At 44.6% G+C, this 20047-nt stretch overlaps 1 protein-coding gene across 7 annotated transcripts in view; it reads left to right on the forward strand.

Annotated features, from left to right (window-relative positions):
* Nucleotides 1-57: 57 nt before the first annotated feature.
* CELF1 (CUGBP Elav-like family member 1) overlaps nt 58-20047 on the forward strand; it is a 101398-nt gene continuing 81408 nt past the window's right edge. For 3 of the 7 annotated variants that reach the window (XM_045015498.1, XM_045015502.1, XM_045015503.1), the window contains exon 1: nt 58-154. The gene's annotated coding sequence lies outside the window, so the exon portion shown is untranslated. The remainder of the gene's footprint in view (nt 155-20047) is intronic. The other 4 variants (XM_045015497.1, XM_045015499.1, XM_045015500.1 and 1 more) reach the window with 2 other exon arrangements.

Genomic DNA, 20047 nt, shown 5'->3' on the forward strand with positions numbered 1-20047 from the left:
GGCCCGCCATGGTCTCTCCCGGAAGCGCCGCCATCTTGCGAAGCCGGCCTGAGGCGGAGGGAGCGGAGAGGGGCGCGGGCGGATCCCCGGGGCAGGTGAGGGCGGCGGCCGCCAGGAGGTGCCCGGGCCGGGCAGGGACAGCGCGGAGCCAACGGTAAGTGAGACCCGCCCATCCCGGTTAACGGGACCGACCTCCCTCTTCCTCGAGTCCCTGGCTAGGGGCCATCACGGGCCCGGGCCTCTCTCATCCCCTCCCCCTAGGGAGCCACCTGTGCGGCTGGCCCCGGGCCTGGTGCTTCCCCGCTCTGTCTCTGCCCGTGGGGCGGGTGGGGACTCGCTGGCTCCGCTGAAAGGGCTCTTGGCGAGAGCCGGTCCCCGGGGAGTTCGGAGCCGCCCCCCGCTTGCCTGCTGTCCCGGGGTCTCGGTGCCCGGGGACATGCCCTGTGGTGACCCTGGAGCGGAGTGAGCGGCTGACAATGTCTCGCAGGCTCCCAGGTCCCCCGATAACCCGGATTTGTGGAGCGGGCTAGGGCCGAGCTCCTAGAAGCGCCAATGGGGTGTGCGAGCCGGCTGTGCCGCGCCGTGTGCCCTGCCTGGGGCTTACTGCGCTGATTGGGGCCGTAGCCGCTCCAGAACCGCTTAATGGCGCCGTCATGGGGAAGGGGGGGCATTTTGCATGGATTGCGATGTTTCTGGCTACGAGGCGAGCCAGTTACCTGTAGGGTTCGTGCTCTGGCTACATCTCCTGAAAACATTCCCTTGAAAATGTGAAAGGAAACAGAATCGCCGTCCTGATATGGTTTTGGGGCTCACGCCCTTTAACTTCTCTGCGGTCTCCAGCTGGTGTCCAACAGATACTCGGTTCCAATCCATTTTTTCATCTTTGCTGGCTCACTCAGCCCTGTTAGTTTCTTGGGTTGGTGAAGAGTTACAGTGGTGGGAAGCTGGATGAGATGTCATGTTCAGATGATAGGCTTTCATTTAGGGTGGGTAAATGGGAAGAGAGTAAGAATGAGAAAGGAGAAGTAAAGTACATAAGGAAGACCTCTTTGGGGTAAATATGTGAGAAAGAGAGAAAGGCAATACAAGGTAAATGGTAGAGAACAGTGCAGGGAAAGAAAGATATAAAGACTTGGTGGAAGAGGAAATAATAGATAATAGGAAAGAAAATATAGAATGATGATGAGAAGAGAAAACAAGGTTTAACAAAAGCCTTGGCGAAAGAGTAAGCTATTTAGGAAAAAAAAGTTTATTGAATTGGAAGTTGAAAGACAATGCTACAATAAAATATGTTAAAGAACTTTCATTTCTCTAAATTCAGGGAATGGTAGTGCTGGTGTTTTTCACATGTACAATTGTAGGCTCGGTCCTCATGCTGGTAAATGTAAGGGAAACTTTTCAAATGCTCTCCTTGTGCTGTACTGTTCCACTGCGCTCAAGATGTGTTTGAGGTGGAACTCCCTTGATATAGAAGAGAGAGAGCAGAAAGTTATGTATGAGGGACCTCTGACTCTAATGTGTTTCTGCTTTGGTCTGCTGGACTTGTACTTGATAACCTGATTGTGTTGTAGAGCTCATCTTTTTTTCTTGGGCTTGAGAGTTTTACTAGTTTAAAACCAGTGACTACAGTAATTGCCAACTCATTACAGGTGCCTTTAAGTAACACTTTTTTATAGCTTAGTTTAACAAATGGGGTTTATTACACTGTGTGAACATCCTAAATCCTCACATGTGCTTGCTCTCAGTGGTGCTGTAGGCAGCCATGTAGATATATATATTTTAGTGCAAGAGCGTCAAATATTTACATGAGAACGTAAGAGGGGGGCCATACTGGGTCAGACAAGTGGTCTCAATACTAGCCCAGTATCCTGTCTTCTGGCAGTGGCCAGTGCCAGATGACTCAGGGGAATGAACAGAACAGGGCAGTTATCAAGAGATCCATCCCCTGATGTCTAGTCCTAGCTTCTGGCAGTCAGAAGTTAGGGACACCCAGGGCACGGGGTTTTGTCCCTGAACAGTCTTGGCTGATAGCCATTGATGGACCTATCCTCCGTGAATTTATCTAATTCTATCTCCAACCAATTACATTTTTGGCTTTCACAACATCTCCTGACAATGGGTTCAACAGGTTGACTGTGCGTTATGTGAAGTACTTCCTTAGGTTAGTTTTAAACTTGCTGTCTACTAATTTTGTGAGGTGACCCCGCCTTTTTGTGTTATGTGAAGGGTTAGATAACAGTTCCCTATTCATTTTCTCCATAGCATCCATGATTTTACAAATCTCTACCATATTCCCTCTCAGCTGTCTGTTTTCTAAGCTGAACAGTCCCAGTCTTTTCAATCTCTCCTCATATGGAAACTGTTCTGTTTCACCAGGGGCGGCTCCAGGCACCAGCATGCCAGGCATGTGCTTAGGGCGGCAAGCCGCGGGGGCAGCAGGCAGGTTGCCTTCGGCGGCATGCCTGCAGAGTGTCCGCTGGTCTCGCGGCTTCTGCGGACCTCCCACGGGCGTGCCACCGAATCTGTGGGACCAGGGACCTCCCTCAGGCAAGCCGCTGAGGGCAGCCTGCCTGCAGTGCTTGGGGTGGCAAAATACGTAGAGCCACCCCTGTGTCTCACTAATCATTTTTGTTGCCCTTGTCTGCAGTTTCCAGTTCCAATACATCTTTTTTGAGATGGGTGACCAGAACAACACACAGTATTCAAGATCTGGGGGATACCATGGACTTATATAATGGCATAATGATATATTCTGTTGTCTTATCTATCCCTTTCCTAACTATTTCTAATGTTTTAGGAATCTGTTAAGAACTTTTTGTTGTCCTTTCCAGAGCTGTGTCAAGACCCAAATCTTGAGCAGCTAGTAGTGGTGCTATTTCAGCACTGGCTGTGTTGGGTGTTATGAGAGCCCTGTACCTCAGTGTGTCAGATATTTGAAGCTGCTACTTAGCTGTCTGTCTGTGGTAGGCAAGCTCCAGTTGTGTGGGGTTTAGGATTATATCCCACATCTGAATCTGCCCAGGTGCAGGTCTGCCAACACAGAACCCCATTGAAGTCACCCAGGCGCATGAGTTGTGCCTAGATGGATCCAGTTGCAAGATCTAGCCGCTAGAATCTAGATAGCTAACTATTTACTAGATAAGGGGCTTCAAGGCATAGTGCAAAAAACACTTGAGCCCAGTCTACAGGAGTACTTAAAACTGTTGCTAGTACCAGTGCTGAAAAATGGTATGGCATTTTATAACGTAGCTGCATTCTTCCACAATGATCTCTCAGTTATAGATGTCATTTTATTTCTTGGCACCAAGATTCTAATATTGGAGAGTAGAACTGAGGCCCCGATCCTGCAAACATGTAGGTTATATCTACATTACAGAGCTTGTGCCGGCCTAGTCCCCTCATGTAGACGTGGCCTACATCAATAGAAGTTTTTCTTTCAGTGTAGAAGTACTACCTTCTTGGACAACATTAGCTACCGTGACAGAAGTCCTCTTTTACAGTGTGTGTATGTGTGTGGGAGGGGGAGAGGGGATGAGTGGGAGTGAGTTTGTCAGCATGTCTATGACAGTCAGGGATGTGGGTTTTTTTTCATACCCTGACTGACATAGCTATGTTGATATCACTTTTACATGTAGACCAAGCCTTAATTATATACTTAAATTTACACAGCTGAGTAATCTCATTAAACCAGCTGGAATTATTTACATGCATAAGTGTCTGGAGGATCAGGGCCTTACTTGTATTTGAATTCCTGAGAAAGCAGGAACTGTAACTATTGTTGGAAGAAACATCTGAATATTTTTGTTAAATTTAATACTAGTAAATCACTTTCAAATTATCCAATTTAAAATAATAAAAGCTGTTGAAAGCTCAGGTATACATTTTAAAATTGATTACTTTTAAAGTGCTTTGTCTGCAGTGATGTAAAAGTGTAGAACTTGCCTTTCAGTAACTTACAGGCCATTTCTTTCCCACATATTCATTGTAAGCTATAGATTGTCACTATGGTATCTTCTTAGTTAACTATTAATTTTTTTTATTACCTTTAAGACACTCTTGTTTAGCAACTTCTTTCTAATAGCTGTAATGGTTGGAATATCTCTTATATTGTGATGGACTTTTCCTTTACCTCTCTATTTCTTTTGCCATAGATGCTGCTGATTGTGGCCATTTTGAAACAGCCAGTACCAGATTGGATGTAAGGGGAAGGGGCAATCTCTTAGGCATGAAATAATCATGGATTCTTGCATTTTTAGAGTGAATCCATAATTATTGCTTTCCCCCCCCCACACACACACTTTTCTACAGAGTCTTAACTTGTCTTTAGCAATGTTTTTGTCTTTTAACAATGCCTATTCTGTTAAATCAGCTTTACAGAAAACTTTTTCCAGCCAGTACCAGTAGCAATAAGGTAGGGGGACTTGCTCCTTCCTATTCTATTCGCTTCAGTAAGGTGTGAACTTCAACACTCAGTTTGACACTAAAAAAAGCCTTTTCCACAGTCCACACCTAACAGTTACAAGCCACGCAAAGTTGTGCATACCCTAAAGTTTTTAACTATGATTTAACCAGTGAGAGGTATGGTAACCTTAGCTAGTTACAAGTAACACCATTCAGTTTGTGTTCATACAGCAGCTTTTCTGCCATCATAATTATTTGGGCATCCGTATCTTCCACTTGGCCTTACTATGCTTTTCCATGTATTCTGGGAAAACCTGGGCAGATATCTCATAGCTGGAGGACATAGACACAGAATGGCAAGAGCAGCAGTACATGGCGCAGTGCACTCTGGTTGTGCTAATGTACGGAGAGGAAGACTAGCTAAATGGTTACCCTGGATCTGCACTTTTCAGGTTATAAAAATGAGATACTGACAGTGATTGAGATATCAAATGAAAAAGTGCTGGAACAAATTGATGAATAACAGCAAGTCACTAGTATTAGAGGATATACGTTCAAGAGTTCTGAAAAAACAATGAACTGCCAAGAAAAATCTGCCATTTCTCATTAAAATTAGCTGTTATACCAGAGAGCTAGAAGGCAACACATCTTTGGAAAAGTTGCTAGTGGTGATCCAAAGAATCACAAAATAATAAACCTTATTTTGATACGAGCTACATTGATAGGAATTCTATTTAAAAATAGAATTAAAAAAAAACAAATAGATAAGTATATGTGGACTAACTTGCACAGCTTCTGCAAAGGAAAGTCATACTCTAGTGCAGGGGGTCTGCAACCTTTCAGAAGTGATGTGCCGAGTCTTAATTTATTCACTCTAATTTAAGGTTTTGCGTGCCAGTAATACATTTTAACGTTTTTAGAAGATCTCTTTCTATAAGTCTGTAATCTATAACTAAACTGTTGTTGTATGTAAAGTAAATAATGTTTTTAAAATGTTTAGAAACTTAATTTAAAATTAAATTAAAATGCAGATCCCTCCCGGACCAGTGGCCAGGACCCGGGCAGTGTGAGTGCCGCTTTTGGCACACACGCCATAGGTTGCCTACCCCTGCTCTAATCTGTTAGAATTTTTAGACATGTTGATATTGTGAATAAAGGAGAATAGTTTGGATTTTCAAAATGCCTTTGACAAAGTCCCTCGGAAAAGGCTGTTAAAAAAGCTAAATAGTCCCGGGGTGAGAGACAAAGTACAGTAATGGATTGGAAGCTGTCTGTGGAACTAAAAAGTAGGAATGACTCACTCAGTTTTCACCATGGCGGAAGATTAATGGGTCTCAAGGAAATATTTTTTTACACTAATTTAGTTGTGGAAGTCACTGCAACAAGTTACTATAGAGGTCAAGAGTTTAGCAGGATTCCAAAAAGAATTAGATGTTTATATGGATAACGAGAACATCCACAGTTACATTCAGTAGAAAATAAAATAACAGAAGGGATGTAAACCTTCAGGCTTCAGGGCATAAGCCAGCCTCTGACAATGGTTAGTAAGAAATTTCTCTATAGGCAGACTCTTCCATAAGTGTATACTACAGGGTTTCTTGCATCTTCCTCTGAAGCAAGTGGCATTGACCACCAATCTGGTGGCAATTTCTTTGTTTCTTTCTAGTCCCATCCCTCTCCCCCTTTCAGACTCCTGTCCCAACCCATTTTTTCCTTAGTTTCTGAGGCTCCTTGCCACTCTTCACAGGAGTCTATTCCAGACACAAGCACTTTTTCCAGAACATCAGGCTTAGGAGACAAGACAATCCCAGCCACTCTAGAAGAGAGTGGCCTAGAACCAAAGACAGTCATTCAGAGGTGATTTTCACAAGACCATCCGGTTCTCCAGTTTATAATATATGACTGCGGCTGTAACAAGCTGGGATGGACTAGTGTGTAGGTGATTATCTCTGCCAGTTGCAGATTGTTGGCCTCGAAACACCTCCGATAAGTGGTTTCTAGAGCTCTCAGAAAGAGGGTATGTACTTGAACTGCTTAGTTCCCTTTCTTCCAGATGTATCCATTTTCCTTCCTTCAAGAACCCTCAAGAACATGGGCAAAAGTAATCAGCTGTTCTTCATCTCCTGCACTTTGGGGTAATAGAACCAGCCCCAAAAAGGGAGCAAGGTTTGTATTTGGATTTATTCTTGGTCAAGAAGAAATGAAGCAGCAACAGGGCAATAAACCTGAAGAATCTCAAAAAGTTCCTGAGGAAGTCCAGATTCAAAATGGAAATGCCAATGTCACCCTGACTACAGAGAAGATTTTCTGTCTTCAGTTGAGTTATAAGATGCAGACCCCCACATCCCCATTCATCAGTCTCATAGCAGATTTCTTCATTTTGCCTTTCGACCTTGTCATTTCCAATACAGATTGTTGCCCTTTGGCTCATCGCTACCCCTGGCTATTTACAAAGATGTTTATTATCTTTGCAGTTGCCCTCAGACAGAAAAGGGGTTCATCTCTGTCCACTGGCCATTGACCTGTTGGTAAGGGATTCACCCAGAAACAAAGCTGAACAAGACATTCAGAGGACAGTCCCGATCATGGAGGGGAGTGGGAGCTGTGAATTGGGAAGGAAACCACTTAGGGTATGTCTACACTACGAAATTAGGTCGATTTAATAGAAGTCGATTATTTAGAAATTGATTTGATACAGTCGATTGTGTGTGTCCCCACTAAGCGCGTTAAGTCAGCGCTGTGCATCCACAGTACCGAGGCTAGCGTCGACTTTCAGAGCGTTGCACTGTGGTAGCTATCCCACAGTTCCCGCAGTCTCTGCCGCCCATTGGAATTCTGGGTTGAGCTCCCAATGCCTGATGGGGCAAAAACATTGTTGCGGGTGGTTCTGGGTACATGTTGTCAGGCCTCCCTCATTCCGTGAAAGCAACGGCAAAAAATCATTTCTTGCCTTTTTTCCCCTGGGTTACCCGTGCAGACGACATACCACAGCAAGCATGGAGCCCATTCAGCTCAGTGTCACCGTATGTCTCCTGGGTGCTGCTGGCAGACGTGGTACTGCAGTGCTATACAGCAGCATCCCCTTGACTTGCCTTGCCTACGGCAGACAGTACAATATGACTGCTAGCGGTCATCGTTGTCCTGTGGGTGCTCCTGGCCGACCTCGGTTAGGTTGGTGAGGGGTACCTGGGCAGACATGGGTGCTCCTGGCTGGCCTTTGTGAGGTCGGTCGGGGGCGCCTGGACAAAAAGGGGAATGACTCCAGGTCATTCTCTTCTTTAAGTTTTGTCTAATGGAGATTCAGTCATGCCTGGAATATCATGGCAGCTGCAGGCTTCTGCCTCAGGCTGCTCTCTCAGTCGGCAGCATCACGCGGTTGCACCTACCCCAGCCTACCCTTTGCTCCCATGGCTCATGAAGCCTGGACAGTAGTAAGGAGCAGTTAAACTATAGGCTGAGCAAGTGCAGAATGGTGGTAGAATGTGCCTTTGGACGTTTAAAAGCGCGCTGGCACAGTTTACTGACTCGGTGAGACCTCAGCGAAACCAATATTCCCATCGTTATTACTGCTTGCTGTGTGCTCCACAATATCTGTGAGAGTAAGGGGGAGACCTTTATGGTGGGGTGGGAGGTTGAGGCAAATCGCCTGGCTGCTGATTACATGCAGCCAGACACCAGGGCGGTTAGAAGAGCACAGCAGGGCGCGCTGTGCATCTTTGAAGCTTTGAAAACCAGTTTCATGACTGGCCAGGCTACAGTGTGAAAGTTCTGTTTATTTCTCCCGCCCCCTTGGTTCACTCTGCTTCCCTGTAAGCCAACCACCCTCCCCTCCCCCCTTTGATCTCCACTTGCAGAGGCAGTAAAGTCATTGTTTCAAATTCATGCAGTCTTTATTAATTCATCACACAAATGGGATAACTGCCAAGGTAGCCCGGGAGGGGTGGGGGAGGAGGGAAGCACAGGGGTGGGGTAGTTGTAGGGGCGCCCCCTAGAATTGCATGCAGCTCATCTAGAAGCGGCATGTCTGGGGTTCTGACCCGGAGTGGCCGTTTGCCTCTCTGGTTCTTCGGTAGGCTTCATGCGGCACTGCTGCGGGTCACTGTTATAACCTATGTCCTTCATGCCGTTGGAGAGTTTTTCAAATATTCTGGCATTTCGTCTTTTGGAACGGAGTTCGGATAGCACGGATTCGTCTCCCCATACAGCGATCAGATGCAGTACCTCCCATTTGGTCCATGCTAGAGCTCTTTTGCAATTCTGGGACTCTATGGTCACCTGTGCTGATCAGCTCGCTACGCTGGCCAAACAGGAAATGAAATTCAAAAGTTCGCAGGGCTTTTCCTGTCTACCTGGCCAGTGCATCTGAGTTGAGAGTGCTGTCCAGAGCGGTCACAATGGAGCACTCTGGGATAGCTCCTGGAGGCCAATACCGTCAAATTGCATCCATACTACCCCAAATTTAACCCAGCAGGGTCGATTTCAGCGCTAATCCCCTCGTTGGGGCGAAGTACAGAAATCAATTTTAAGAGCCCTTTAAGTCGACAAAAATGGTTTCGTCGTGTGGACGGGTGCAGGGTTAAATCGATCTAATGCTGCTAAATTCGACCTAAACTCGTAGTGTAGACCAGGGCTCAGACACTTTCACCTCCACAATGGTTAGCCCAACATGTTAATGAATACATATTAATGAAAATCAACACTTCTCCTCCCATGGTCATTATTTCTTAGGAGAGACAAGACAGACTAATTTTATTGGTAAAGGTGGTCAGAATCCTTGAGGATGTTTCAGTCCGATCCCTGTTGTTTTGGGGATTTTTGTGTTGTGTGTGGACACACTAAGGTAAGCCCTAGTGTACATGAGAGCTCGCCAATCTTTTCTGCTGTCCTACTCTGCACATCCTATCCCTTTCTGCTGGGAGAGTTCAGTTTCTTCATTTAGAGCATAATAAACTGTCTAAAACCTTTTGAAGATATTTCCTATAGCTGAGCTGGACAGGATGGTGCTTACACTGATGCCAGCTTCAAAGGATGGGGAGCTAACACAGAGGTGAGGTCAGTACAGGGAACTTGGACTGCTGAGAGGTTAAAAAATAAATTGGTTAAAACTCAGGGCAATTCATTATGGACTCAGAGCCCTCCTCCCATGGCTGAATAGCTCCCATGTCTTAATTGTGACAGACAACACCAATGCAATGGCATATGTCAGCAGGTTGGGACAAAGTTGTCATCCGTGCAAAAGGGAGTGCACCTTTTGATCCCCTCAGCAGAGTGAAATTTCTAGTGCATCTGACCTTTGCATATTCAGGGAAAGAAAACCATTGTGATGAACTGGCTAAGCAGGGAACAATTAGATCAAGTGCAGTGGAGTCTTCAACCAGAAGTGTTTCAACTCCTACTGAGGAAATTCAGGGTCTCACAGGTAGATCTATTTGCATCACATACAAACTGCATTATTCCCTCCCTTCTTTTCCACTCAAAAGAGGGATCCAAGGGCAGTAGGCACGGATGCTGTCTCCCGTAGGTGGCCAGTGGGCTTCCTATATGCATTTTCCCCTTGGTATTCAGATCTATCCAGAAGATCAGGAGGGAGAAAGCACTGGTAGTATTAGTAGCTTTATATTGGCCAAGAAGGCTGTGGTTCTCCAGTCCTCTTAACGTGGCCCAGACCAACCTCTTTTTCCTTTCTTTATGACATGGTCTGCTCTTGGTTCAGGATTTGTCACCCACAGAACCTGTGACTAACTGCCTGGTTTTGAGCTGTCAATTGAAAGAGAGAGGATACTTGGAAGGTGTCATCTCCACTCTGATAGCATCTAGGAAAATTACATTTCAGGCTGCACACACACGAGGCCTGAGTTTAACTTAACTAAATTGATTTTTAAAACATTTTAACCCAGTGAAAACCCTTTGTGAACACACACATCAGTTTAAAACAGGAAATATTGGTTTAGCTAGTGCCAGTTAATTTATCAAAACAAGCTCAACCAGTATAAGCCAAGTTTAAACCAACATGACTATGCTGTATTTTGCAATGGTTTAACTAAATCAGTTTAAATTCATACCTTCAGTTAAACTAGTGCAACTTTGTATGTAGACTAGACCTAATAAAGCAGAACCTCAGAGTTATGAACACCAGAGTTAAGAACTGAAGCAGTCAACCACACACCTCATTTAAAACCAGAAGTATGCAATCAGGTAGCAGAAGAGAGACACACAAAAAAGACACATGCAGCACAGTACTATTAAATGTAAACTACTAAAAAAAAAGTTGCTGTGCTATCTAGTATACTTTCTTCACAGGCAAAGGATTTCTTCATGCTTGGCTATTATGTACTTCTTTAGAGCTGCATCCTTATTTGTTGTCTGAGGATTCATTAAGAACCATATTGAGGTTCCATGATGGAGCGCAACAGCTTGATTCAGCATTCATTAGAGTATTCACTATCTCCAGAAGGTATCCATCTATTTCATCCCCATCAAGGATGGCCTTCCTGGTAGTCATCACCTCTACCCAGAGGATGGTGGTGCTTGGGGGCCTTACCTTTCGAAGAATAGTACTGCACATTCCAAAATAAGGTAGTTCTTCAAACAGACCTGACCTTTATCTCCAAATTAACACAGTGTTTGACAGAGTCCGAGAGATCATGCTCCCTTCCTTTTGCCCAAAACTGTCATTCAGAAGAGAATTTTTGGCATAAACTGAACGTCCATAGAGCCCTTAAGAGCCATCTTAAAAAAAAGAGAGCATTTTAATCCACTGCTACAAAGTGGATGAAATGACTGTAAGTCAAAAATGTCTCTCTCAGAAACCAGTATTGACACGTATTTGCTGAGACAGGTGCCTTTCGGGGCTACAGGATCTTGTGCACCATATAAGAATGACCATATTGGGTCAGACCAATGGTCCATCTAGCCCAGTATCCTCTCTTCTGGCAGTGACCAATGCCAGGTGCTTCAGAGGGAATGAACAGAAAAGGCAATCATTGAGAAAACCATCCCCTATTGTCCACTCCCAGCAGTCACAGGCTAGGGATACGCAGAGCATGAGGTTTCATCCCTGACCATCTTAGCCAGTGGTGAACCTATTCTCCATGAATTTATCTAATTCTTTTATTTTAACCCCATTATAGTTTTGGCCTTCACAACATCCCCTAGCAATGAGTTCCGCAGGTTGACTGTGCTTTGTGTGAAGAAATACTTCCTTTTGTTTGTTTTAAACCTATTGCCTATTAATTTCATTGGGTGACCCCTGGTTCTTGTGTTACATGAATAGTGCCATACCTAATTCATGGTCCACTTTGGTCAATTTCACAGTTGTAGGATTTTTAAAATAGCCAATTTCACAATTTCAAATGTTTGTATCTGAAATTTTATGGTGTTATAACCCTGGGGGTCCTGACCCAAAAGTGACTGGGGCGGGGGGAGTAAAGTTGTCGTAAGGGTATTGTGGGATTGCCACCCTCACTTCTGTGTTGCCTTCAGAGCCTCCTGCAGCTGGGGGAAGTTCCTGGAGGTGGGTCTGATCTCCCTCCTGAGAGTGGCTATGCAGGGGAAGATGAAGTCCTAGCCCTGCCAGGACTAGCAGCTGGAGTCAAGTGCATAGTAGGAGCCCCTGGCTATGGCACCCCCAGCCCTCCCCTCCCCTACAATAGCTAGATTTCATGGGGGAGATCTGATTTTTGTCTATGAATTTGGTAGGGTGTTGTACCAATATAATAAAAACCAGCAGGATCTTATTAAGAGGGATAAGGCAAAGATGCCACATTTATTGTAAATACCATAACAAAACAAAAGACAATGTTTTCCTACTTGTTTCCATTACTACTTATTCCTTATACACACACACACACATATTCATCCACACAATCATTCATTCAGGTTCTGTATAGATGTTATAGTTACCAGCCTAGATGTTGCTCATGCCAAGTTACTGGCCAGGTACCTTGGTCATGAGGATGGAGCCGAGTCTGTGTCAGATGCATCTGATGCTCCTGGAGGTTGGTATCAGAACCATAGACTCAAAGTCCTCAGTCTTTAGAGTCCAGTTTTATAGGGATTTTTCCCTATGTTAGTTCATAGGAGTTGCCTCATTCTGCTGTTGCTAAATCAATCAGCAGATGGCTGGCTCCATTCTGTCAGATGCTTGTTTTTCCTTCCTTTGAGGTGTGGTGGGTCATCTGGTTGATCCCACTTGACACCTTCTTCAGCCAACACTGAATTCTTCAGACTGGTAACTCCCTAACCATTCAGTCACATACATTCTCTATCTTAATTACATCTATTTCACTGTTTCTTTACTTTTTGGGGTGTTACCAATTTATGTGAGACTCCCTGTCTTTTAACAATCAAAGATAAAGTGAGATGAAAACTTACAGAGGGTGGGGGTCTCTATTTATACACTATAACAGCTACTGTTTTGGCTTACTTAGAGTTAATTAATGTTTAACAAGTTTTATACAAAGTATTTCTTTGAGCAGGCTTCACACAGACACAGCTGGTGGCTTGCAGGTTAGAATCACAAATTTACTTTTAGCATAAACCTTTAGTTATAAGGCATCAATTAACAATAAGTTATTTTTCATATAAACCATGTCTAATATAAACCTTCTTTAATATCCCTACAAGGGCCCATATATGAAGGAGTAAATAACAGTTCCTTATTCACTTTCTCCACAACATTCATGATTTTTTAGACCTCTATCATATCCCTTCTTGGTTATGTCTTTTCCAAGATAAATAGTCCCAGTCTTTTTAATCTCTTCTCATATGGAAGCTGTTCCATACACTTAATCATTTTTATTGCCCTTGTCAGTACCGTTTCCAATTCTCATGCCTTTTTTGAGATGGGGTGACCAGAACTGCACACAGTATTCAAGGTGTGGGCGTACCAAGGATTTATATAGCAGCATTATGATCTTTTCCGTCTTATTATCTATCCCTTTTGTCATGGTTCCTAACATTATCTTTTTTTGACTGCCGCCGCACAGAGTGGATGTTTTCCAAGAACTGTCCACAGTGATGCCAAGATCTCTTTCTTGAGTGGTAACAGCTAAATTAGATCTCATCATTTTGTATGTATAATTGGGATTATGTTTTCTAATGTGCATTACTTTGCATTTATCAACAGTAAATTTTATCTGCCATTTTGTTCCCCAGGCACCCAATTTTGTGAGATCCCGTTGTAACTCTTTGCAGTCTGCTTTGGACTTAGCTTAGTTATCTTGAGTAATTTTGTATCATCTGCAAACTTTGCCACCTCCCTATTTACCCCTTTTTCCAGATCATTTATGAATATGTTGAACAGTATTGGTCCCAGTACCGATTTCTAGGGGACACCACTATTTACCTTTCTCCATTCTGAAAACTGACCATTTATTCCTGCCCTTTGTTTCCTGTTTTTTAACCAGTTACTAATCCATGAGAGGACCTTCCCTCTTTTCCCAGGATTAGTTACTTTGCTTAAGAGCCTTTGGTGAGGCAGCTTGTCAAAGGCTTTCAGAAAGTTCAAGGACACTGCATCCTCTGGATCACCCTTCTCTACTTGTTTGTTGACCCCCTCAAAGAATTTTAATAGATTTGTAAAGGGAAATCATGCCTCACCCCAAAGCCATGTTGACTCTTCCCCAACAAATCGTATTCATCTATGTGTCTGATAATTCTGTTCTTTACTGTAGTTTCAACCAATTTGCCTGGTATTGAAGTTAGGGTTACTGGTCTGTAATTGACAGGATCACCTCTGGAGCCTTTTTTTTTAGAAATGGTGTCACATTAGCTATCCTCCAATCATCTGGTACAGAAGCTGATTTAAATTATAGGTTATGTGATACAGTTAGTAGTTTTGCAAGATGGCCACCTGGTCAGCTTTCATACATTTGCAAAATTTTACAGGCTAGATGTTGAGGTATCAATGGATGCTGCTTTTGGTAGGAGGATGCTCTGTTCTGTAGTCTTCTAGTAGTAGAGAAGAAATTTAGAAAGCTGCATACAGTTCTGTTTGAATGCTCTCTGAAGGCAAATTGCTATAAAAATCGTGCTTTCCCATAATTTAAACATCCCTAGCTTGTATATAGTACACCTTCCATAAACCTTTTTCTCCTAAATGCAAAGTAATGCACACTGGAAAACATAATCCCAACTATACATATAAAATGTCATTGTGGATAGTTCTCTGAAAACATCCACTCAATGTGCAGCGACAGTCAAAAAAGCTAACAGAATGTTGGGAATCATTAAGAAAGGGATAGATAAGACAGAAAATATATTGCATCCATATAAATCCATGGTACATCCACATCTTGACTACTACATGCAGACTTGGTCACCCCTTCTCAAAAAGATACATTGGAAAAGATTCAGTAAAGGGCAACAAAAATTATTAGGAGTATGGAATGGCTGCCATATGAGGAAAGATTAATAAGACTGGGACTTTTCAGCTTGGAAAAGAGATGACTAAGGGAGTGGGATCTGATTGAGGTCTATAAAATCATGACTGGTGTGGAGAAAGTAATTAAGGAAGTGTTATTTACTCCTCATAACACACGAACTAGGGGTCACCATGGAAAAGTAATAGGCAGCAGGTTTAAAACAAACAAAAGGCAGTATTTTTTCACACAACGCACAGTCAATCTGTGGAACTCCTTGCCAGAGGATGTTATGGAGGCCAAGACTCTAACAGGGTTGAAAAAAAGAGCTAGCTAAATTCATGGAGGATAGGTACATGAATGGCTATTAGCCAGGATGGGCAGGGATGGTGTCCCTAGCCTCTGTTTGCCAGAAGCTGGGAATGGGCTACAGCAGTGTTTCCCAAACTTGGGACATCGGTTTGTTTACCTGCCCCATCCGCAGTCCGGCCGATCACAGCTCCCACTGGCCGTGGTTCGCCACTCCAGGCCAATGGGAGCTGCTGGAAGCAGCGCGGGCCGAGGGACATACTGGCTGCCGCTTCCAGCAGCTCCCATTGGCCTGGAGCAGCAAACCGCAGCCAGTGGGAGCCGTGATCGGACGGTAAACAAACCGGCCTGGCCCGCCAGGGGCTTTCCCTACACAAGCGACGTCCCAAATTTGGGAAACACTTGGCTACAGGGGATGGATCACTTAATGATTACCTGTTCTGTATATTCCCTCTGAGGCACCTGGCATTGGCCACTATCGGAAGACAGGATACTGGGCTAGATGGACCTTTTGGTCTGACCTAGTATGGCTGTTCTTATGTTCCTTATTATAGTCCGCCCAAAAACTCATTTCTGTTGTTACTAATGAGAACTGATTTTTTTTTAAAAATAAAAGCTAATTTAAATCATCAAGGCATGCATTTGTCTTAATGAGGAACCATGTTATCTTGTAATATTGCCCTTCTTCCTTTCCCCTATAAACCTCATTACCTGTTTCATGTGTTTAGGTTGTAAATTGTTGGGTACTGTACAAACACAGAGTAGAAAGGACTGTCTACTTCTCTGTGTTTGTACAATGCATAGCACAACGGGCCTCATTCTTGGTTGGTCCTTAAGTTCTGCTATAATAAACATGATTAATAATAAAAAAGCTCTTCAGAGAAAGGTCTTGTTTATTTCTCTTTCTTACTTCTTTCTCTGAAGCACAAAATGCAGTTTTGACTGCTCAGCAATAGTTAACTGTAGTGATACATGAACAAAGAGAAAATAATTAAAATGAATTGGGGAACCTTAAATGAGAATTTCCTGATTCTCATGGGCTGGATTCACATATATTACTTTGCAGTAGGAATTTCCTTTTGCATTAGATATCATAAGTGCCTTCCTTTGAATCAACTGACATTTGATCGTCAGAGGCAGGATCTAGACAGGGTTCTGTCTCTTCCACATTTATGTTTGCCACAAAATTCATCCTCTGCTGCAGAATTGTGCTTCAGAATTCACGTTTTTAAAACATTGGCCGGGTCCTGCGCCACTAACGTTAATGCGAGTTTTACTATTGATTTAAATAGGAGCAGGAGCAGAGTCTATATGGTAGCCCTTGTTGTGAAAAAAACCTTGAAAATGTGGCCATTGTGTAATTGATGCAGAGTTACCCACTGAAGTTTGCAGACAGTCTGAAGCAATAACTGTATAAGAGATGTGAAGTACCCCAGTCACCTTAATGGAGTGTTACCTCTGAAACCGAAAGAGGAGTTTAAACGTCAGCGTTGTTTCTTATTTTATTACTGATTGTTTAGCAGAAATATCCAGCTGATGTGCTTATCTCAGTTCCAGACTGGCTCCCATGCCTCCTTTGATGCTAAAATTTCAGCTGCCCCTTACTTATCTGCCCAAATGTCAAGTTTTGTCCCTAATAACTCCTACAGTATGAGTACAAAAATCTGCAGCATACTGAACTTGGAAAATATGAGTCAGCATAAAATACATTGAATTTAATATACAAATAGCTGAGGCTGCTGTATTGATTGTGCTATTTTAATATTTAATAAAAACATACACTTTAAAATATAAATGAAGCTGCCACAGAATTTGCAGTCTGCCACACCAGAATCCAGGTATCAGGCCCCAGAACTTATATTATGCTTTCTCTGGAGCAAATGGGGCCTTTGGTATAGAATTAGATTGCTGCTGTCTTTCCATGCCAGAATTTTTGTTATCCTAAAACAAGGGCTTGCATGTTAATCTGGGTCAGGTATTTTTTTTCCTTTTGTAAAAAGAATATGAAAAATTACATTGTCTGAGGGTATGGCTACACTGACGAGTTGCAGCGCTGGTAGTTTGCAGCGCTGGTCGTCCAGCTGTGCAGGGCCAGCGCTGCAGTGTGGCCACACTGACAGCTGACAGCGCTGCAGTGTGGCCACACTGACAGCTGACAGCGCTGCAGTGTGGCCACATTTGCAGAATTTGCAGCGCTGTACCGAGAGGTGCATTGTGGGCAGCTATCCCACAGAGCACTTCGTCCTGTTTTGGCGCCGTTTTGCCGCTGAGTATTGTGGGAAGGGGAAGGAAGTGTGTGAGTCATTCCGCTTCCTGTTCCAACGCCCCGTGGTGCATCGCTTCACTTCCCAGCAGTACAGTTTCCCCGTCCACATTTCTAGCCATTGTGAGTGCAGCACGCTTTCTGTGTGAAATGGAGCCTGAGCTGCTGAGGACTTTGCTGATGACTGTCGCCAGCACATCACGTTTGGCAGTTGAGCTATTCCTTCAGCTCCAAAGTGACAGTGAGGAGTCCGACGATGATCTGGATTTGCCTAATGCGGGTGACATGAAATTGCTTGTGGCGGTAACGGAAATGCTCAGCACCGTGGAACGCCGCTTTTGGGCTCGTGAAACAAGCAGTGAGTGGTGGGATCACATTCTCATGGAAGTCTGGGATGACGAGCAGTGGCTGCAGAACTTTCGTCTGAGAAAAGCCACTTTCATGGGACTGTGTGCTGAGCTCGCCCCCACCCTGCGGCGCAAGGACACGAGATTGAGAGCTGCCCTGATGGTGGAGAAGCGTGTGGCTATTGCAATCTGGAAACTGGCAACTCCAGACAGCTACCGATTGGTTGGGAACCAGTTTGGAGTGGGAAAGTCGACCGTGGGAATCGTTTTGATGCAAGTTTGCAGGGCCATTAATCGCATCCTGCTAAGGAGAACCGTGGCTGTGGGGAACGTGCAGGACATTGTGGATGGCTTTGCAGAAATGGGTTTCCCTAACTGTGGAGGGGCAATAGATGGGACACATATTCCTATTCTGGCACCACCCCACCTAGCCTACGAGTACATTAATCGCAAGGGGTATTTCTCTATGGTTCTCCAGGCGCTTGTGGATCACCGTGGGCGTTTCATTGACATTTACACAGGCTGGCCTGGAAAAGTGCATGATGCACGCATCTTTCGGAACAGTGGCCTGTTCAGGAAGATGCAGGAAGGGACATTTTTCCCAGACCGAAAGATCACAGTAGGGGACGTTGAAATGCCCATTGTGATCCTTGGGGACCCCGCTTACCCATTAATGCCTTGGCTCATGAAACCCTATACAGGGAAGCTGGACAGGAGCCAGGACCGTTTCAACTACAGGCTGAGCCGGTGCCGAATGACTGTGGAGTGTGCTTTCGGCCGTTTAAAGGGGCGCTGGCGGGCGCTTTATGGGAAGCTAGACTTGGGGGAAAGCAGCATCCCTGCGGTTATATCCGCGTGCTGTACCCTCCATAATATTTGTGAAGGGAAGGGTGAAACATTCAGCCAGGCATGGACCAACGAGGTGCAAGTCCTGGAGGCTGAATTTGCACAGCCAGACAGCAGGGCTACTAGAGACGCCCACCACAGGGCAACAAGGATTAGGGATGCCTTGAGGGAGGAATTTGAGGCTGAAAGCCAACAGTAATGTTTTTTGCCTTGACCAGGAGTGACATGCACTGGTTACAGTGCTTTTAAGTGCCTGTGTTTTCCTTGCTGTTTGTTACCTGTGTTTTCCTTGGGGTTTGTTATCTTTCACTTTATGCAATAATAAAAACTGTTTCATAATCAAAGAAATCATTTATTTAAAAAAAACCAAATAAACGGGCAGGGGGGTTGGTTGTTGAACTGTACATTCATAGTTTTGCATATGTACTGCCAGGAGTGCTGTTGTGCACCTCAGGATTGTACTGTTGCATGGTGATGGGGGGTTGAGTGCAGAGGGTAAGGGTCGTAGTTCTCTGGGCTCATAGGTGACCGTACAGGTGTCGGGGGCAGCTGGTGATGGTGTAGGTAAGAACCTGGATGCTGGGGAACGGGACTTGGAGCTGACATTGGTGCATAGGGGAAAGAGGTTTGGGAGGGTGGGGGTTTGGCACGGTAGTGCTCTGCCTGCATTGCTACCAGTGACTGCATACAGTCTGTTTGGCGCGCCATGAGGTTTATAAGCTGCCTCATGGTTTTCTTCAGCGTCAACGCCTTTCTCCTGCTTTCTGTTTCCTTCCAGTGCTGCATCTTTTCTCTCCATTCCTGCGCAGTTTTATTCTCTTTTGCACACTGGTTCATAACTGCCTTCACCAAATCTTCTTTGCTTTTGTTAGGCTTCCTTCTCAGGTTCTGAAGCTTTCTTTCAGTCACTGATAACACCGGACCAGGACTAGTCAAGGACACTGTAAAAAATCAGCAAATGATACATTTTAATAGAGCCTGCATTGTGTATAATCTGAAGTTAGTTTCAAGTCTCACACTGTAGCATTCCTCAGACATTTCAAACACAGCTAGAGAATTCACAGCCTCCCAGAAATGGTAAGTTAGGGTACAGTGCCTGTTTTTGGGCTTTGTTAAAGGCAGGCAGCAAGCAGCACTTGGGGAAAGCAGCACTGCCATGTCCCTCTGGAATTAACCCTGGGGTTCCTGCCGCGGTTTGCTTGGGCAGGGGTGCTTTTTGCTTCATGGGTACAGAGCCTGTTTTTGGGCTTTGTTAAAGGCAGGCAGCAAGCAGCACTTGGGGAAAGCAGCACTGCCATGTCCCTCTGGAATTAACCCTGGAGTTCCTGCCGCGGTTTGCTTGGGCAGGGGTGCTTTTTGCTTCATGGGTACAGTGCCTGTTTTTGGGCTTTGTTAAAGGCAGGCAGCAAGCAGCACTTGGGGAAAGCAGCACTGAAACACTCCCTCCATTTCCCATAGGAGTTAATACTTGAAGATATCTCCCTGCTGCGGGTTACCAAAGAAGCAAGGGAGGGTCTCCT

Source organism: Mauremys mutica, chromosome 4, assembly GCF_020497125.1.
Source record: "Mauremys mutica isolate MM-2020 ecotype Southern chromosome 4, ASM2049712v1, whole genome shotgun sequence".
Classification (NCBI taxonomy): Eukaryota; Metazoa; Chordata; order Testudines; family Geoemydidae; genus Mauremys; species Mauremys mutica.